At 36.1% G+C, this 18,731-nt stretch overlaps 2 long non-coding RNA genes across 2 annotated transcripts in view; one reads left to right on the forward strand and one right to left on the reverse strand.

Annotated features, from left to right (window-relative positions):
- The window catches only part of LOC117285126, a 145,121-nt gene extending 135,246 nt beyond the window's left edge, over positions 1-9,875 (forward strand). The window contains exon 3 of the long non-coding RNA XR_004516100.1: positions 9,712-9,875. This is a non-coding gene — a long non-coding RNA (uncharacterized LOC117285126). The remainder of the gene's footprint in view (positions 1-9,711) is intronic.
- Positions 1-18,731, reverse strand: part of LOC117285127 — a 176,590-nt gene that overhangs the window by 36,143 nt on the left and 121,716 nt on the right. The window lies entirely within an intron of this gene.

Below are 18,731 nucleotides of genomic sequence, written 5' to 3' on the forward strand. Positions count from 1 at the left end.
ATATATTGTACTGGGGATCAAACTCGGGTCCTTGCGCTTGTGAAGCAGCTGCTGGAACCACTAAGCTAAATCCCCAGCACTACTTTCTCATTCTTTATGGCTGAGTAGTACTCCATTTTATTTGAAAAAAATACATCTTCTTTATCCAATCTCCACTTGATGGGCAATTACGCTATTTGCAAGTTTTAGCTATTACAAAATGTGCCTCTGTAAACATGGGTGAGCATATATCACTCTGCTATGATTCTTTTATTTTTTTTTCTCATTGAGTTTATTGGTACATTTTAGGTATACAGTACAGTTACATTCATCACTGGGATCTTGTACCTTTATGTGACAGGTCTTGGTTCTCATTTTTTCCCCCTACCCCTGCCCTCCTTTTACCCCCTCCTCCCTTCCCTATTTACAAATACTTTATTTACATTTTTTCATTTTCTTTCTTTTCCCTTATTTCCTTTCCCCTATAATGAGTAAATTTTACTTTGGTGAAGAGTTTTATTCTTAGAACTCTCAATTCTACACATCCTAAATCTGTAATATATAAGGTATATCTATTTATCTGGTGTATACTACACATTTAATTAAGACTATTGAATTTAATAAAGGAATTTAAAATATATTGGGGTTACATGGAACACAGTTTGGTTAGTGTAAACAATAAATGAAAGAAAATGAAAAATGGATAACAATCCAAAGTTTCTAAATTAAAGATATTTATTGTATAATTGTACTTAGTCTGAACAATGAATAGAAATTCAAAATTTAAATGAAGAGTGAGCAGCACCTTTCAGAGATTGTGAAATGTGAATGTTTAGGTTGATAAGATCAATCACTTATTTTACAAAACAAATCTGTAAGGTATACCTAATACCTCAGAAAATTACGTGCAGTATTTCTTTAGCATGTTTTTTATGAATCATTAATTACATTGAAGCGGAAGTAAAAAGGAAAGAATGGGAAAAAGAAGGAAAGACTGATAATACATCAATTCTAATGCAATTGAGGTTTAAATCAATAATAAATTGGATTAAACCTCTGTTAAATGGTGATATGTAACTAGGAAAATGTGGTGCAGTTAGCTAAATCTTAGGTTATGCATAGTTTTCCAGGGTGGCATGATACATTGGAAAGAGCACTGCCTTGCTTCTTGGTGTGGGGTGATGTTTCTTGCACCCAGGAAAATCAAATACTTGCGGCAATTACTCTCTGGGGCTCTTCATATATGGAGTTAAAATGCCTTATAAAACAGATCCTTTGTCATGAGCTGTTAGACCCTGGACAGATCCGTTACCAAAGCTCCCTACTCTTTGTAGATAAAAGAATCTTGATCCACACTAGCTCTACTTCCTTCAACTCTGACAATAGACATTATTACCATCACACACACACACACACACACACACACACACACACACACACACACGCACGCACATCTTTCAAGAGATGCAGGAACTTGCCCCAAGCCGTCAATAATAAAGCTATGATCTGAATCAGCTCTGATTCACAGTACCACATATTTTCCCTTTCTGAATTTAAAATTTCTAAGTGTTCAAAAATGTTTGCCCCATTTTTAAAAGAGGTGAGATACCATCAAACTCAAATTGCAATGAAGATTAAATAAAGAATATGGTAGGGTACATACAGTACATAGCTCAAAGTCTGGCATACAGAAGATTCTTTGAAAAAAATGCCCTTACTGTAAGACAAAACAGCTTCCAGGAAAGCGTGACAGAATAACATACAGGGGGATGCTCTAGTGTGAGACTCGCTGGGCTGAGGTCAGGACCTCACCGTGCCCCCCTATTATTTGTGATCTTTACTGAGACACTTAGCATCTCTATGGCTTGGCTTCTTCATTTGTAAGTGGGTGTTTTCATTTGCTCTCCCTCATTAAGCTCTTTGGAGAAGTAATTAAATAAATCACACGTGTGAAGCATTACCTAACAAAGGTAGCACAGAAGAATTCTGTGAAGCATTTAAATGCTTTACATTGTTTGTTTTCATCTAAATAAAATAAGATTCTCTGAAAGTCTTCACTTGGTAATGGCACGTAATTCAATATAATAATAGCTCTTTATCAAAAAGAATAATACTAAGCTCAAAATAAGGAAACTATGGAAGTGATATGACACTAATCATAGAGGGTACATCGGAATCATATTTTAATTCAAAATAATTCTTTACATTTTTCTCTCTTTTTTGAGATTTAAGAAACCGTTCCAATGACTGAAGAGGAAAGTCAGTTTTTAAATATGCTCCAATCAATAACCTTGGCGACCTAAAATTGTTATGATTGTTGGGAGTAACTGATGGCAGCCTGCCAACCGTACCTCTCTTAATTATAAAATACAATTTCAGTCTTGTGCCTCCCAACCCCAGGTTTACAAAAGCTATGAGAACTACTTTGCTCAGCCTCTGATTATATCAGCAGCGCCACTTTTTCTGGCCCTATCAGATTGGGTTGAGATGATAATTACTTAGGAAGTGTTTGATCTCAATGATGAATACATGATTAGTTTTTCATGAAATCAGTCAACCACACCGCACAGCATTACTCATGTGAGACCTTGTTGATTTAGCTGTTAGAAAGCACACATCTCCCTCGGTTCAAATGTGGGACATCAGTCTTTGGGGAAAAGAAGGTGGAAAAAGGGCAAGTTTATGGGTAATGATATTGCAGAGGCAGATATTTAAGGATTGCTAATTTTCTTCTCAATTATCCTCCTCTCTTACCTTGTTGTCGTGCCTACTACGCGATCGCAGATTCCATCTCAGTGGTAGAAAGTAGTTTTGCTTTAAATAAAAACGGGATTTCATCTCACCATTGTTGTCTTTCAACCCCTTAGAAGGTTTTGCCCTGATGAATAATATTTTATATGTGAAATGTTTATGTGATTTTTCACAGCGATATCCCTGCTACTGCTTAACTCTGATGCATTGCAATCACTGGTTTCCTTCACTAAAGTGCTTTTACCCACCCCTCCCATAAATTGACTTGAGAGTTAGAAATGGAACGTTAGACACAACTTGGGTGCTCAATGGGAAATTGTCTTGAAGTGTATTTTATGTTTGGTTTACAAATATATAGACATTTTTCCTAAAAGGCCTGGGTTGGGGGTGTGCATTTCTTTTTTCGTTTGAGTCTGTGGATGTGTGTGTTTTTCTATGATATAGGCTGTTTCTCTAAGAGTCAATACAACTTGTATTTTCTTAAATTTCAAGAGATCATACTCTTAAATCAAATGAAAAGTTTTAAATGCCAGTTTTTAACAGCATGCATGTGTTTAAAGAGATAAAAACATTGCGCTTTAAAAGAGAAAAGAAAAATTTTATGTTTAGTGTTTTCCTGATCTTATTGACTTAAGCAAAATTTTTAAATAAAAAATTATCTAGAATGATTTGATAAAAAGTTCTTTTATAAAGATAAGGTTTCAAATAGTATGTTTAATTTTCCTAATCCAATATCATTTTGAAGAAAGAGCATGCAGACTGCACATTTCTTTTTCGTGTGGATTATCCTCCTTCAAAATATATCCTCAGTTCATGTCAATAATATTTTGGCACCAAGATATATCTTGTAAAGGTACAAGATCCCAATGATGAATATAACTGTTCTGCATACCTGAAAAGTACCAATTAACCTAATGAAAAAATAATAATATTTTGGCCACAGTATCTTAAAAATCATACCCAAATCTTTGTGGGTAAAGAAGGAGAGATTGAGAAAGGCTGTTGTGAAATGTAAACTCTAATGCAATCAGTGGGACATTGAGCCGTTTTAGAATAAGGTTTCTCATCCCTGGAACTATTGGCATTCTGGCCCACAGCTTAGTAAATCTGTTTCAGAGGCTGTGCTGTATGTGTTGAGCAGCCTCCCTCCTCTCTTCCTGCTGGATGCCGGTAGCTGCCCTGGTCTCAGTCCTTGACAATCGTAAATGTCTCCAGACACTGTCAAGAGGCCAAAATCGTTCCCAATTGAGAACTGTTATTTTAGACAAGAAAATTGGGGAAAGATGAGTTTAAGATATACAAGTAATTTTCTCTTACACATGAAAGCCACGTTTAGCTTGAGGCAAGGGACGCTGAAGAATATTACCGAATCATATCATTTCTTTAACAGCTAAGAAATCAGACATTCGTTCATGTTAATGAGCCATATTTGTTCAGTGGATTAAGAACAGACCCCAAATCATATGCAAATGCCAACGCCTAGTCACTGCCACAGCTTCTCTTCTTCTATAACAAGGCAGTTCTATATCTGAAACAGCAGTTTGGATTAAAAAAAAGTACAAAAAATAGGTATAAAAGTAAAAAAATAAAAGCTGTCAGTTGTGATGACATATCTTGAGCAAATCTGATAAATCTTAATACTACAATGAGGTTGCTTTAGTGGTATAAACTGTCCAAACATATTCCTATTGCACTAAGAAAAAAATATAATGTTTTCCCAACATTGTGAACATAACTAAGTTGGTAAAATGAACAAAACCCTTAGTGTATTTAAGGGAAGACAACCTGGTGCTGTCAAATTCCACTGGCTCTGACTTCATTATTACCTCCTTATTCTTTTCCAAATGAAAAGCATGGTTGGGCTGAAAACACAGGCAAACAAACAGTACAATGGAGTGGTATAATTTTTGTCATCTGGAGTTGCAGGCTGCATTACTGTGTCAATGAGCAACCAACCCAGTAATAACACAAATGCCACTGACTTGGAGTAATAAATTTTACAGCATGGCAGACACATACTAGAATAATAAGCGCCAAGATTTAGTTCACATTAGGAAAACATGCAAACGACATTGGATCATCAGAAATACTTGTGTTTTTTTTTCTTCCAGTAAAGCCAAAAGTTTTAAAAGGAATGTGCTTTAAAAACAGCTTTAAAAAGGAATCTATAGTACTTCCCATATTTAAACAGTTTAAATGCATTGGTGACCAATAAGTTTTGCTACACTTGTCCAAGGTCTAGCTTATCAAGGTAATTACTCGTTGTTATTGAAAATGATGTTGAGGAGGAGGGGGTGAAGGGAGGGCAGAGGTAAGGGGAAAAAATGAGAATCAAGATTTGTCATGTAGAGGTACAAGATCCCAACAATGAATGTAACTGTACTGTATCCCTAAAATGTACCAATAAACTCAATTAAAGCTGAAAAAAAAATGATGTTGATATCATTGGCTTCAAAATGTTTTCTAACAGTCTTCTCAAGCAATCTTTTAAGATTTTCAAATTTGTCTCTTAACTAGTATAAAAAACACTTAATAATAGCTAAGATAATTAATTTTCAATTAATGTACCAAGTAGTGTTATAATTTTTTTTTACTTGTGTCATCTCACTTAATACCTAAAACAGCCCTGAGAATAGGCACTTCATTATTAGACTTTGAACAACTTCAGTGAAAAGATTATGCAATGGTTCCCTTGGACCACTGGCTAAAAATGCAGCTGGAATTTGTTAATTAGCCTATGTGTCTTTTAATGCGTGTTCAGTAACAATGCATTCTCTTATTTTCTCATTATATATCTATAACATAGGTAGTGTAAAGGGATGACTTCAGTCACATTTTTGATAACATAAGTCCCCTGATAATAATCTTTTTTTAAATCTTCAAATGAGTACAAGGCCAGCTGATTTTGATATAATTTGCAACCTTAAATTCATAATCAGAATGCCCCTGAACTTGATTTACACAAGCCTAAATCACTCTTCTAAATAGATGTGATGGTTTCCTTTGATTCATACTCATTCATACATGGATTAAACTGTGAGCCTGTGACTGGATTAAGAGCAAACACTGGTGAAAGCTAGCTCGTATCCTGCAAGCACTTGAAAAATCTGATTGGCCCACACAGAACAAATTCCGTCCTCAGCCACCTTGCCAAACCCTCTGAACCAACTGGCTGCAGAGAAACTAAAGAATGATAAAACAAGGAGCTGGATCAAAAGTAGTGTAAAAGAACAGTACACCTTTTTTTTTTTTTTTCTGCATGATACTTCCTTCTTGGTTACTAGTCATAAAATTGTAAGGCATTCTAATTGCTAACCATACTCGTAAGGAGCAACTATACATCTTAATAAATTATCACCAGCCCACTGATATCAAGTAAAAAAGGATAAAAGTTCACAATCCTGTAATATCATTAACATCTCAGAAGTTAATACTAGTAAAACTAGTAATAAGAGTACCCACAACCATGCCACAAGGAGTCGCTTCTAAGCTAAAGGGCTCTTTACATTCCACATGTTGAAAGTATTTGTAGTCAAACCTATATTTCTTTTGTTTGACTCAACTTTAATCAAGGGCTTTAAAATAATAGATTCTGGTGTGAAAAACTGTAATTACACATAAGATCCTAATGGTATAATTAACAATGTGAAATAGGAACAAAAGGAATAAAGGTGTAGGGGAAGTAGGAAGGGTAGGGGAAAGAAATAAGGGAAAAGAAAAAAGTGAGAAAATGGAAATAAAGTATTTGTAAATGGGGAAGGGAGGAGGGGGTGAAGAGAGGGCAGGGACAAGGGGAAACAATGAGAACCAAGACCTGTCATGTAAAGGTACAAGATCCCAATGATGAATGTAACTGTACCTAAAAGGTACCAATAAACTCAATGAGAAAAAAAAATGATGGATTCTTTGCATACGATAGGGAGACAGCAACACAGCACCGTGACTGGAGGGCTGAGGTGGCTACAGATACTTTTGCCAGGAGACGCCATCCCTTGGGCATTGTGGATCATTTCTGCACAAGGAGTTGCCTTGGGTGGTAAGCTAATAGGACTAGCACAGTGATTCCTGTGACAGTCTATGTGTAGCTAAGTGACTAGAGATAGATTTATCAACAGAAACAGTAAGAAGGCCAGCTCAACCAAAACAGTTCAGGAGGGAGAAGAAACATTACTATTGGTAAAATTTGTGGTCTCCAATCAAGACCAAAAGGAAAGACTTCTCTTTCAGTAAGAGTGAAAACTAAGCTTTCGTTATCAATGATGACATGGAAAAGAAAGTCACCTTTGTGTAAGAATTTGAAATGTTTATAGCCTAAGGGAATGAACACATACTTCTGAATCAAGGACAGGCATAGGCTATAAGAATGGCCTAAGTATTCAACAAAATATAAGAAATTTACATTAAGCATCTCTCTGAACAAAGGGATAATCAAGTTAAGATGCTGCTTCTGACTGATAAAATAGAACCTTAAATTTCACTCATAAAAATAATTTCACATAATGAAAGAATGGGAAGGACTCTGTTCAAGCTGTGTGAGGATAGCAGAGGTAGAATTAGTAGATCAAAGGAAAATCAGAACAAGAGAGAATCATAAAAGACATAAAATATACAGATATAAAGATATGAAACAAGGTAACTAAGGATAATGCCATTTACAGTAAAATCTTATTTCCAAATCCAAAGAACAAAGACAATAGATTTTGAATGAGCCAAGTTTCAGATTAACTTTTTATCACTGAAAAACAATATAAAAAATAACCTCAAATTACATCTTATTTGAAATAAGTCAATACTGAAGTACATTTTTCTTACATTACTTTACAAGGTAACAAAAGTTCCCCCAAATTAATTTGTCCAGCTCTGTTTATTCATCCATTTCAACTGTCTATTCTCAGAAGCAGGTTTGATGTCCTTCTGTAGAACTGGCAGTTTTTGTGAGACTGCCCTTTTGGGGTCAGCTGTAAGGGTGGCAATTCCTTGTTGGATTATTCACAATTAGGGACAAATCACTGCCAATAAACAGTTGTGTGTTTCGGGAAGAAAACATTCATGCTTTGGAATTGGTTATTTACCTTTCTGGTCAAAAAGTAAGAGGTTAGCGATGGCTAAAAAATCTCATCCGAGGCCTGGTTCTTAGGACAAGAGATAAATAATAACTTTGGCTAATGAATTGCTCTGTTTACCCTGAGGGAATTAGCATTAAAAATTGCTGTGGCTAGACCAGACTGATTGCAAGGCTAGTCCAGATTTAGTACCACGATGTTGTCTACTCAGTTGTATGTGACTGAGTGTATATTTTAAGCATTCTAGGTTAAGAACAAAATGATAGCCGACTTTTACATAGATTAGTTGGAAAGTAGGTACTAGAAAGTTGAGGTATCTCCAAAGACTTCAGCTGTCCAATATGAAAGCCATAAACTACACGTGGCTGCTGACCACAGCAAGTATGGCTACTCCAAAATAATAAAATACTTACCAAGTTTCAAAGACCTAGAATAATACTATCTCAACAGTAGTTTATATTGCTTGCCTTTTAAAATAACATTTTAGACATATTGGGTCATACGAGATGTTTTATTAAGTTTAGTTTCATATTTCTTTTTACTTTTTGGTGGACACTAGAATCTGTAGCATTCATCACATTTCTGATGGATAGTGTTATCCTGAAAAAAATCCATAAAATATAGTACATTGTGTTTCCATATTGGAAAGAATTCATTATCCTATTAAGTCCAGACTAAGATCTGTTTTGCCATCACTATTTTTCATTTTATAGACAGGAGCACCTGTCTTCAATATTCTGTTGATGTGATCTTTTAACACAAAAATGCATGCGATGTATTGAGAAAAGCTGAATATTGGACATTGGATGAAGCATACAGAATTTATTAAACATGCTTTTTAAAATTGCAAACAGTAAATAGGTGTAACCAGAGTGGGGTATTAGTGTTTTCTGGAAGAAAAAAAAAAACACCTGCTTTTTAGGAAGGACTAGATTGGACAGAAAGGAAGGGTCCAATTGTATGACATGTGCATTCAAGGTATTTTACCTGAGTTATTTCATTTACTGAAACAGCTCTTCAAGGTGAGAAGTCTAAGGCTCAGAATAGTTAAGTGGATTGTGTGACATCTCAGGACTTGGCTGGTAAGCAGCAGAGGAAAGACTGAACTCTAGTCTGCTTTTTCCCTACACCGGAGTCCTCTTGATCTATAGTCTAATTTTCAGTGTCTTACCTGGACTGTGTGCCATTGGCTGTGCTGTCTTCAGAGTCCATTCTAGTCCACAGCCCACTGATTGACTCATTTCCTTCCTCCAGATAAAGCCCGAGGGGAGGGAGGCCACAGCCATCGCTTTCCTAGAGACAGGATGAGACCCAAGAACCAAACTCTTCTTGCATATGGCCATCGTATTCAGAGATGAAAGATGTCTGGGTAATATACAGAGGCCAGGGACAAAATAAATAATATATAATTTAAAATGAGACCTAAGATATCTTGTCAAGATAAGCAGACAAAACCAAGACCAGCTTGAAAAAGAAGCTTGAGGAATTTCACAAACCACAAGAAAGATCCAAGCTAAGTATGGTGGTATACACCTGTAATCCCAGCATTTGGGAGGTTGAGGCAGGAGTATCTCCACAAATTTGAAGCTGGCCTGGGCTACCTAGTGAGTTCAATGACAGCCTGAACCACATACCTGAACTACATACAGACTCTGTCTCAAAAAAAAAAAAAAAAAACCAGAGACTACCTTAAATGAAGGTTCCATGCTGATTTGAATGGACACTCAGGATTGTCTAAAGGGTCCAACACGAAGTATCCCTAGTCTCCACACCGATCCACACCTTTACAATGGGCCGATCAATTTCTGAGACAAAAATAAAACACTACTAAGGAAGAAGTTTCCACTGTGCAGTTCCTTTGTTTTAGCGGTAGTTGCCACTGTGTGTGTTTTTCTAGCTTTTTTTTTTTTTTTTTCAGTTCCCAGTAGCAGCATCAGAAGCTTCAGAAAGTGCCGGAGAGTCAGTTAAGTCCTCATTGCTGCCCAGTGCCAATGCTAGCAACAACGCTGCACACCTGCTGTTTCCAGGTTTGGTGTTTCATTCTGCAGGAAGTACAGTTCAAACAGCCCATTTCTCTTGCTTCTAAGGTTGTATTATTTATTTATTGCCCTCTTATATAGGCTTAGAATTACATTTAAGGACATGATCTGGGGTCGGGAGGAAAACAAAGAAATATAATAAATGGGCTCTGCTCTCAAGATCTCTGAGAATATAACTGAATAACCACGAAAAGTTCACATTAAAGGAGCTGAGGGCTGGGGATTTAGCTCAGCGGTTCGGTTGGCCTGCCTTGCAAGAGCAAGGACCTGAGTTCAATCCCCGGTACAAAAAAAAACAACTAAAGGAGCTGAGGTTGTGAAAATGTAGTTCTGATGGCAGCCCTAAATATACAACTATAAATTTCTAATTCCTAGTCCCTTGTTAAAGTTAGAAGATTGCACTAGAAAAATGAATGTAAAATTTTGTATAATAAGGAAAGTCTTTTGTTGATCAATTCTTACTTGGTATTTTCATAATTAATTTTATAAAATGAATTTTAAGCTGGGCATGGTTGCACACACCTGTAATCGTAGCACTCAGGGAAGCTGAGGCAGGAAGGTTGCATGTTCAGGCCCAGACTGGGCAATTTAATGACTTAGTGAATACCTGTCTCAATATTAAAATATTTTTATTTTTTTTTCTTTTTATTGAGTTTATTGGTACATTTTAGGAATACAGTACAGTTACATTCTTTATTGAGATCTTGTGCCTTCACATGACAGGTCTTGGTTCTCATTTTTTTCCCCTTGTCCCCACCCTCCCTTAACCCCCCCTCCCCTCCCAATTTACAAACACTTTATTTCCATTTTTTATTTTCTCATATTTTTTTCTTTTCCCTTATTTCCTTTCCCCTACCCTTCCCACTTTCCCTACACCTTTATCCCTTTTTTTCCTATCTCCCATTGTTAATTATATCATTAGGATCTTGTGTGCTATTATAGTTTTTCACACCAGAGATACTATTTGGTATTTACACATGTGTGACTTATTTCTTTCACTTAGGAGTATATCCTCAAAATGTATCCATTTACCTATGAATGAATCTAATTTCTCATTATTTATGGCTGATTAGTATTCCATTTTATAGAAAAACCACATCTAAAATTAAAATATTTTTAAAATTCTAGGGATACAGTTCAGTGCAAAGGCCTTGGCCTCAATCCCAAGTACCTTAAAAGGTGAGATTGTTAGTAAAATAATAATAACAAAGAAATAGTTGAAAAGCTGCTCTGAAGTAAAAATTGAGGATGAGGAAACTCAGAGCCCAATTTACCTGAGCCACTAAAATTGGTTAGGAAATCACTAAACCCAACTCCAGCCCAGTGCCCCCACTCCAGAAGCTCTGTCAGACACAGCTGAGTCTTTACCAGTCTGAATATTTCCCTGTAGCTTCAACCACAATTTCCTACAAAGCTAACCCTGTCCACAAAGCAACTACATGGAAGACTGAATTATGAGAGACTCAGAGATAGCACAAGACAATTTTTAACAGAGTGCTACAGAAAATGAGAACTGTCGGTTCAGAGAAAAAGTAATCACTTTGTGTTAACCCAGACTGTCAGGGCTTCACAGAGGAGGGGCTTTGAAGGATGGGAAGAGCAATGACTTTTCCATGAATTTTCAAAGGAGGGTGCGAAGACACTAAGTCTGGAATTAAAAACATGTGCTCAAGAAATGACAATAATTGCTTATAATTGTTGGGAGCTTCTGATGGCCAGAGACCATACTGATCCTGACATGGGCCACAATCCTCGCAGCTGTGTGGTAAGACAGGTGCCACGGACTCAGATGGGAGAACTGAGGCCCAGAACATGGGGAAAGCACCTGCTCAGTGCTGACTTCTCAGTGAATTCTGCCTGGTGTCAGAGTGCACACTACAAGTACTCTACTGCCACACTGGGTTTGTATACAAGGGTAACCAAGAGTGAGGTTGTGAAGATCAGCTGAGGTCAGAATGTACAAAACCATGACTTCCAGGTTAAGGAATCTGCCATTTTATCCTCAAGGCGATGAAGAAACATGGAAATTGTGCAGACAGTGAAACAGCATGCTCAGAGCATGTCTTTGGATGACTTTTTTTCATTCTTATTGGATTTGTTTTAATAAGATGCATACAGTAAGAATGGGAGCTGGTAATTATACTGTGTTCCTTTATTAAATTTTAATTCACAATGATGTTATCTGTCAGAGATTACCAAACACATGATGCTTGCATCTGAAGAACAAAATCAAAGCATTTCCACATTGTTAATTTTTAGTCGTATTTTATTTTCAGGGAAGTTCCAAATGCACCAGTTTTATTTTTTTTTAAATTGAGTTTATTGGTACAATCTAGGTCTACAGTACAGTTACATTCATTAAAGGGATCCTGTACCTTCACATGACAGTTCTTGTCCCTGCCCAGTTTTAAAGTTAAACCACAACTGGAAAATACTGAGATATTGAGAATTTTCCATGTGCTCTCTAGAGCTTCAGTCAATCAATGGCAATATTTCCTAAGTAAAAAAAAATCTCAGAAACGAGTCAGTTCTTGAATTTAAAACTTTCACATACTAGACCAAATGAATTAGATTTAATTAACTTAATAAAATCTAATTAAAATATAGACTAGATTAATTAGATTTAATATATATATATATATATACATTTGTGCTTAGTATTTCTCTGTAATCATTGGTAATGATTACAGAGAAATAGCTAGAATTTGTATAGCATGATCAAAGAATAAGAGGGAAGTAAGCAAAGTAGAAAATTCTAAGATTTCATGGTGGGCTACAAAACAACAAGGAACCACTGCTATATGCACGCACCAGTCTCCCACACTTCAAATATATATTGTCTCGAAGCAAGCTCTATTGTCTGATTATTCGGCATTATTTCATCATTTATAACAGACATCAGGTCAAAAATCCTTAATTTCATTATAAAAGCCAACATCAACCAAACCTATACACTGATCTCATTCACTTATTCATTCATTTAACAAATATTTCCTGAAAATGTAAAAGGTGCCAGAACACTGGTACCAGTATTCTAAGTGCTGGATATGTAGCACTCAATATGACAAGCAAATATCTTGCCATGCAGCTTTTGACTAGAAGTGTAAACAGGTACCTAATTGCAAACATAGTATGTATATTGCAACCAGAATCATGGAAAGAATTAAGCTCTCGAACCAAGGTACCATTTATTTCTCTTGTTCAACACTTTTTTAATATATAAAGCAGTATAAAAACTTTATTCTGATGGGAATAATAAAGAGAAGAAATGATGGTAGAGAAAGGACTACTGTAGGTATAGATGCCTAGATTAAGTGAGAAGGAAATTAGCATATATACATATATATACTAATATATATAAATATATATGCTTATATGTATAATTTATCTGGCTTTAAAACTTACACCCTTTATACTCCACCCTAATAGCAGCCTTTAGAAAAAAAGACAAACGTTTGAGATTTTAGAATGTGTGGTACATGTGCATACACTCACGTGTGTGTGTGATGTGCCAGAGAGGGTAAGCACAGAATTGTTCACCATCTAGTTCAAGTGGGACACACGCAGCCCACACAGAAAAGAGGACCAGCATATGGTGGAACTTAAACTATACCATGATGAGAGCCCAGGTAGGACTCTGTGGGCATAAAGAGGCACCCTGGGAGAAAGCAGAGACACTGAAATGAAAGGGGAGAAGCAGACAACCCCAGCCCCTAGAGTGGAGAAGCCTTTTGCCCAAGTGGGAAGCCCAGGGATCACAGCAATATGTCTTCAATTTAATTCTGTAAACATTTTTAAAACATGCCCACTCATAACATTTTAGGGTCTTACTATTTTGAATGATGCATAGTTAGTAAGTTAAGCATGAATTTGTTAGATGCAAGAGATTTCAATCACAAAGTTGTAGAATGGATGAATATATGATACATGCATTAGGATTTATAGGCATTGAACATATTGCATATAGTATAGTTGTTTGAATTGATACATAATCACATGACTGTATTTGCTTTCTAAAAATCATTAAAATTCTATCATTATATTTATACTACCTACAGGTAAAGATTTTAAAAAATTCTTCATTTTCCAAGTAATAAAGGGCAGTAAGTGATCTAGATCCCTTGATACCAGGAAGCTTCTTGCAAGATTAAATGGGATTATCGTCCATAGGCCCGCAGGATGTTTGGATTTGAATTAAAATATAGAAACCTTATTAACAAAATTTACATTCCTCCCTTAACCTTAATCTAATTTTGCTGGTCTCACGGCCTCTAATACACAGCAATTCCGCAGAATGCCACATGGCTTATAACCCATCTTTGTCATCCTAATCAGAAGCCACTGATCACTCTGGAGGAAAATAGATGCATGAATTTTAAACTGGTCATCACGTTCGTATTTTTTAAAATGTATTACAAACCAATATTTTATTCATGAAAACCACATTAAATATTATATTACAAGCCAAACACTTATGATACCTTGAAATGTGTTCCAAAATAGAAAGCTTTCTCTCGCTCCTTGGCTTAGTGCTGTTCTTCAGCTGACTGTGCTCTGTAACCCTCAAGACCAATGGCAGTGGCTTTATTCTCTAACAGGAATGATTTACCCAAACCCTCTGCAGACAAGGACTTATCCCCATGGAACTGCATTAGTGATGATAATTTTATGCACTAACATTGGCCAGGGAGTTTATAGGGAAGACAGAGCAGCCTTAGAGTTGCTCCTTCTTCCGCAGTAAGTTGCCCTCGCTGTCCTTTGTAGGAGCTAGGACAGAAAGGGTGGAGTTCCAAGGTGAAATATGAAAATAAATTATTTTGTGACATTCTCAGTAACCCATGCTTAGTCACTGGAAGTCCTTCACTCATATTTATTTATTTTTTAATTGAGTTTATTGGTACATTTCAGGCATACAGTACAGTTACATTGATTATTGGGATCTTGTACCTTTGCGTGACAGGTCTTGGTTCTCATATTGTCCCCTTGTCCCTGCTCTCCACTCACATTTAAATGGCCAAGCAAATGAAATACTTCAGACTAGAGAGGGAGTTCACATTGTTGAGTCTCACTTGCTCAGCCTCAAGTGTTTAAATATTGCAGAACAATGCACTGGCAGTTATGGTCTCCAAGTGAGTGACAATACATTCAGCCTGCAATCAAATGAAATTGCTATATATTCTAATTCAGAAATCATTCTCATAGAATCTGTTTTATGTTGTGAAAATGTATTCAACTGGAATTTCAACAGTAGCATCTCATAAAGCTAAAGAACATAAGATTAAAGACAGTATCCCCAGATTGTTTACACTCAAGGAAAGAGGATGTTTTCATATACTTTACTATTAATTTATGGTAGAAACAGACAACTCCAAAAGTTTGTTTTTCTTAAGTGTATGAAAATGGGAGGACATCTACACAATAATAGAGAAGCAATTCTTTCAAAGTGTCAGTCCCTTGTGCCCAAATCCTTTGAAGGTGATCTCATACAATGCTTGGCCATCAACAGTGAATTTAGAACAGTCTCTGTGACTGTATCATTACAGTTATTAAAATGAAAAAGCTAAGACTCTGAGGAGGAGAGGGTCGGCTAAAAAAAACAAAAAAACAAAAAAACAAAAAAAAAACAGGCTTTTTCCTCCACTAACATGGGATATAAGGCCATGAGAAAATTTGCTCTAAAAAAGTTATGAAGTCAACACCAACCTTTTGTGACACTATGGACACTATAGTGTGGGCCAAGAGGGACAGAGTGCAAGTAACAAATATGAGCTCTACACAGTTTTTTACATGTTCCACTAGCCACTTTTTAAAAATAATTGATTTTAATAAAATTTTATATGGCCCAGTAAGAAAGATACATGAAATTAGCTGGGCGTGGTCGTGCACGCTTGTAATCCCAGCACTTGGGAGGCTAAGGCAGGAGGATCACAGTGAGTTCGAGACCAGCCTGGGCTACATAGTGAGTTCCAGGACAGTCTCAACTACATAGTGAGACCCAGTCTCACAAAAAAAAAAAAAAAAAAAAAAAAAAAAAAAAAAAAAAAAGAAGAAGAAAAGAAAAAAGATACATGAAATTGCATACAGTAGTTAAAACCCAACCACAAATATGTCTACAAGGATTCTAACAGCCGTGAGCAACGAAAAAGCAGGTTAGATTATATACATAACTCACAATATATGTGGTCTGGAGCCTGACCTAACTCAGAAAAGTAGCTCTAGAGGAGGACGACCCCCCACCTCACCCTGAATAAATCTGAACTCTTCCAAAGGTAAAGTATGACTGCAGAATGGTGGGCTGCTTAGGAAGGCCACAGGGGCACTTTATCAGAATCAAGATTCTGCTCCATCACATAATAGAAGCCAGAAGCCTGTCTTATCACTTCCTAATGCCTTCACATAACACCCGTGGTAACAACAGATCTTTATATGATGTTTTTATGGTGACTCAGATCCTGGAAAAGAAAACTACAAAAAATTAAACTAGCTGTGTTTTTTTACTATTTCTTACCATTTTTGTCTCCAAACAAAAACAGAAAACAAGTAAAGATAATAGCCACGCCATGGAGTTACAGTTAAATCTTGTGAATATAAAATTATTAAACAACAAATATATTAGAACAAATTTCACCACTCCCACAAAATATGAATAAATCAGCAATAAAATGATTGTTAAGTATCTTGGATTTCTTGAATAAATATTCAGGATCCTTGAAAAGTATCACTTTTTAAAAGTTCTTGTGATATGAAAGAGGAGATTAACATAAGCTTAACTAAAAAATGTACTGAAAACACTTTTGACGTATCATCTATGCTAGAGAAACATCGTTTTAAATAGGATATTTAAATCTCCAAGTTGTATTAAACACTTACTTGTTTTGTCTGCTGATTGTACCTAAATAAGTAATTGTCTCAAAATGTGGAACAATCTTAGGATCAGGGCTATATTTTCCTTTAACACGGAAATGTCTCATGTAGCTAATCTCCATCACACAAGAGAGGCAGTTTTAGGATTTTAACAGACCCTAAGATCCTCAGTATGCAGCTAGTATGCCAAGCTCCCCTGTAGCCTCCCCCACATGCCAAACTCACACAATGGATGACAATGGATTACTCCACATCGACTCTGGTTTCATCTAAAGGTGAGACAGACAAGGGAAGAGAGTCATAGGCATTCTGTTTTTTAAAAGGATATTGATGTAACTCAGCCATTATATACATTAGAAGACACAGCTAAAATATCAAGCATCCCTGAAGGCTAAATGAAATGGCTAAAGATGTATTTATTGATTTCTAAGGAAATATTACTAAGACACTGGAATAACAACTCTCCACCCTTGTAATTGAAAGGTCTCGGCTCTTTCCAAACAAGGAGACAGATATCCAGAAAATATGACAATGTGCAAATTCCTGTATATGTTGCATTGAAACAACATAGATGGGGCAATCATTTAGACTTTTAACCCGAGCCAATTTTTTTTTCATCTTCTCTCTTATTGTTGTTCCTTTATTTTTGTTGAAATGCTAAAAATTGTAATTCAATCTAGAGCTGGAATTAGAATCCATCAACTTGGATTAACAAAGTGCATTTATGCATTGAATGCCTTGTGTAGATATATGCAGGATGGACAGACAGAAACTTGTATACATAGGAAAATTGCCACTCGCTCTTGGGGCATTAGAATTTTTTTTTCTCAAATAAGAGGAATACGTGTAATAACTATGTTTTTCTTTTTGCTTGACAATTGTCTCCCATTTCTGTAGTTCCTAATGGGCAAATAATGGATCTTACCAACCATTATGAGTTTCACCCCAGCTGGGGACCCATAACTTTTATTGTGGTCCATTATCTGGCCATTAGAGGCCACAAGTGTCCTCAGTGCAATTGTGTGACATTTTGCTTAGGAAAAGGTGTGGGAATTGTGGCGGCAGCAGGTTTTCTAGTATTTGAAGCTCTGGAAACTCCAAAACCTCCTATATTGAGACCATTCATTTTCCTTATGCTGAGAATTTTATAGTGTATGCCTCTTGGATAAAGTTTCCTTACCCAGCCCTGCCAGGAAGCCAAATATTCAACTCAGTACTGCTATGAAAATATGTTCATTTGCTTTTTCTAGGAGCAGTCTTGATGCTAAGACGGTTCGCTATAGCTATTTTGATATGTTCTAATTAGCTTTAAATGTTTTTGTTTTTAAGCTTTACTGAGCTGTGACTGATGTACAAAACACTGCACATATTTAATGTACACATCTTGATGAGATGAGACATGCGTGCTTCCATGATGCCACCACTGTAAACAAAGGAACTGAATGCATCACCTTCCAAAACTTCCTTGTATTCTTTTGTGGAGCTATTTGTTGTCTATTTTTGTAAGAACACTTAATATTCTATTAAAATACATAATGTCAGACTCTTAACTCCAGGTACTGTGGTTACAGTAGATCTCTAGTATTTACTCAACTTGCATAACGTACTTTATACCTGTTGAGAAACCATTCCCCATCCCTCTATCCCCAGTCCTTGCAGCAACCATTCTAGTCTCTGCTTTTATGAGTTTGACTATTTTAGATGCCTCACACGAGTGGGATCACATAGTATATGTCCCACCACTGGCTTATTTTGCTTAGAGTAATGTCCTCCAATTTCATCTGTGTTATTGCAAATAACAGGATAACAGGATATCTGTCTTTTTTAAGACTGAATAATATTCTATGGTACATACCTACCATGTTTACCATGTTTTCTTTATTATTCATCTTTTGATGAATATGGCATTGTTCCCTTTGTTACCTGTTGGCCTTGGTTTATCATACCTGCCAATTACCTACATGGAAACTGCTTCCTGTTTATATTATTCCCTTAATTATTATTGCACGGTTTTATTAACTTAGAAAGATGCATA

Source organism: Fukomys damarensis, unplaced genomic scaffold, assembly GCF_012274545.1.
Source record: "Fukomys damarensis isolate Sample0158 unplaced genomic scaffold, DMR_v1.0_HiC HiC_scaffold_6, whole genome shotgun sequence".
Taxonomy (NCBI): Eukaryota; Metazoa; Chordata; class Mammalia; order Rodentia; family Bathyergidae; genus Fukomys; species Fukomys damarensis.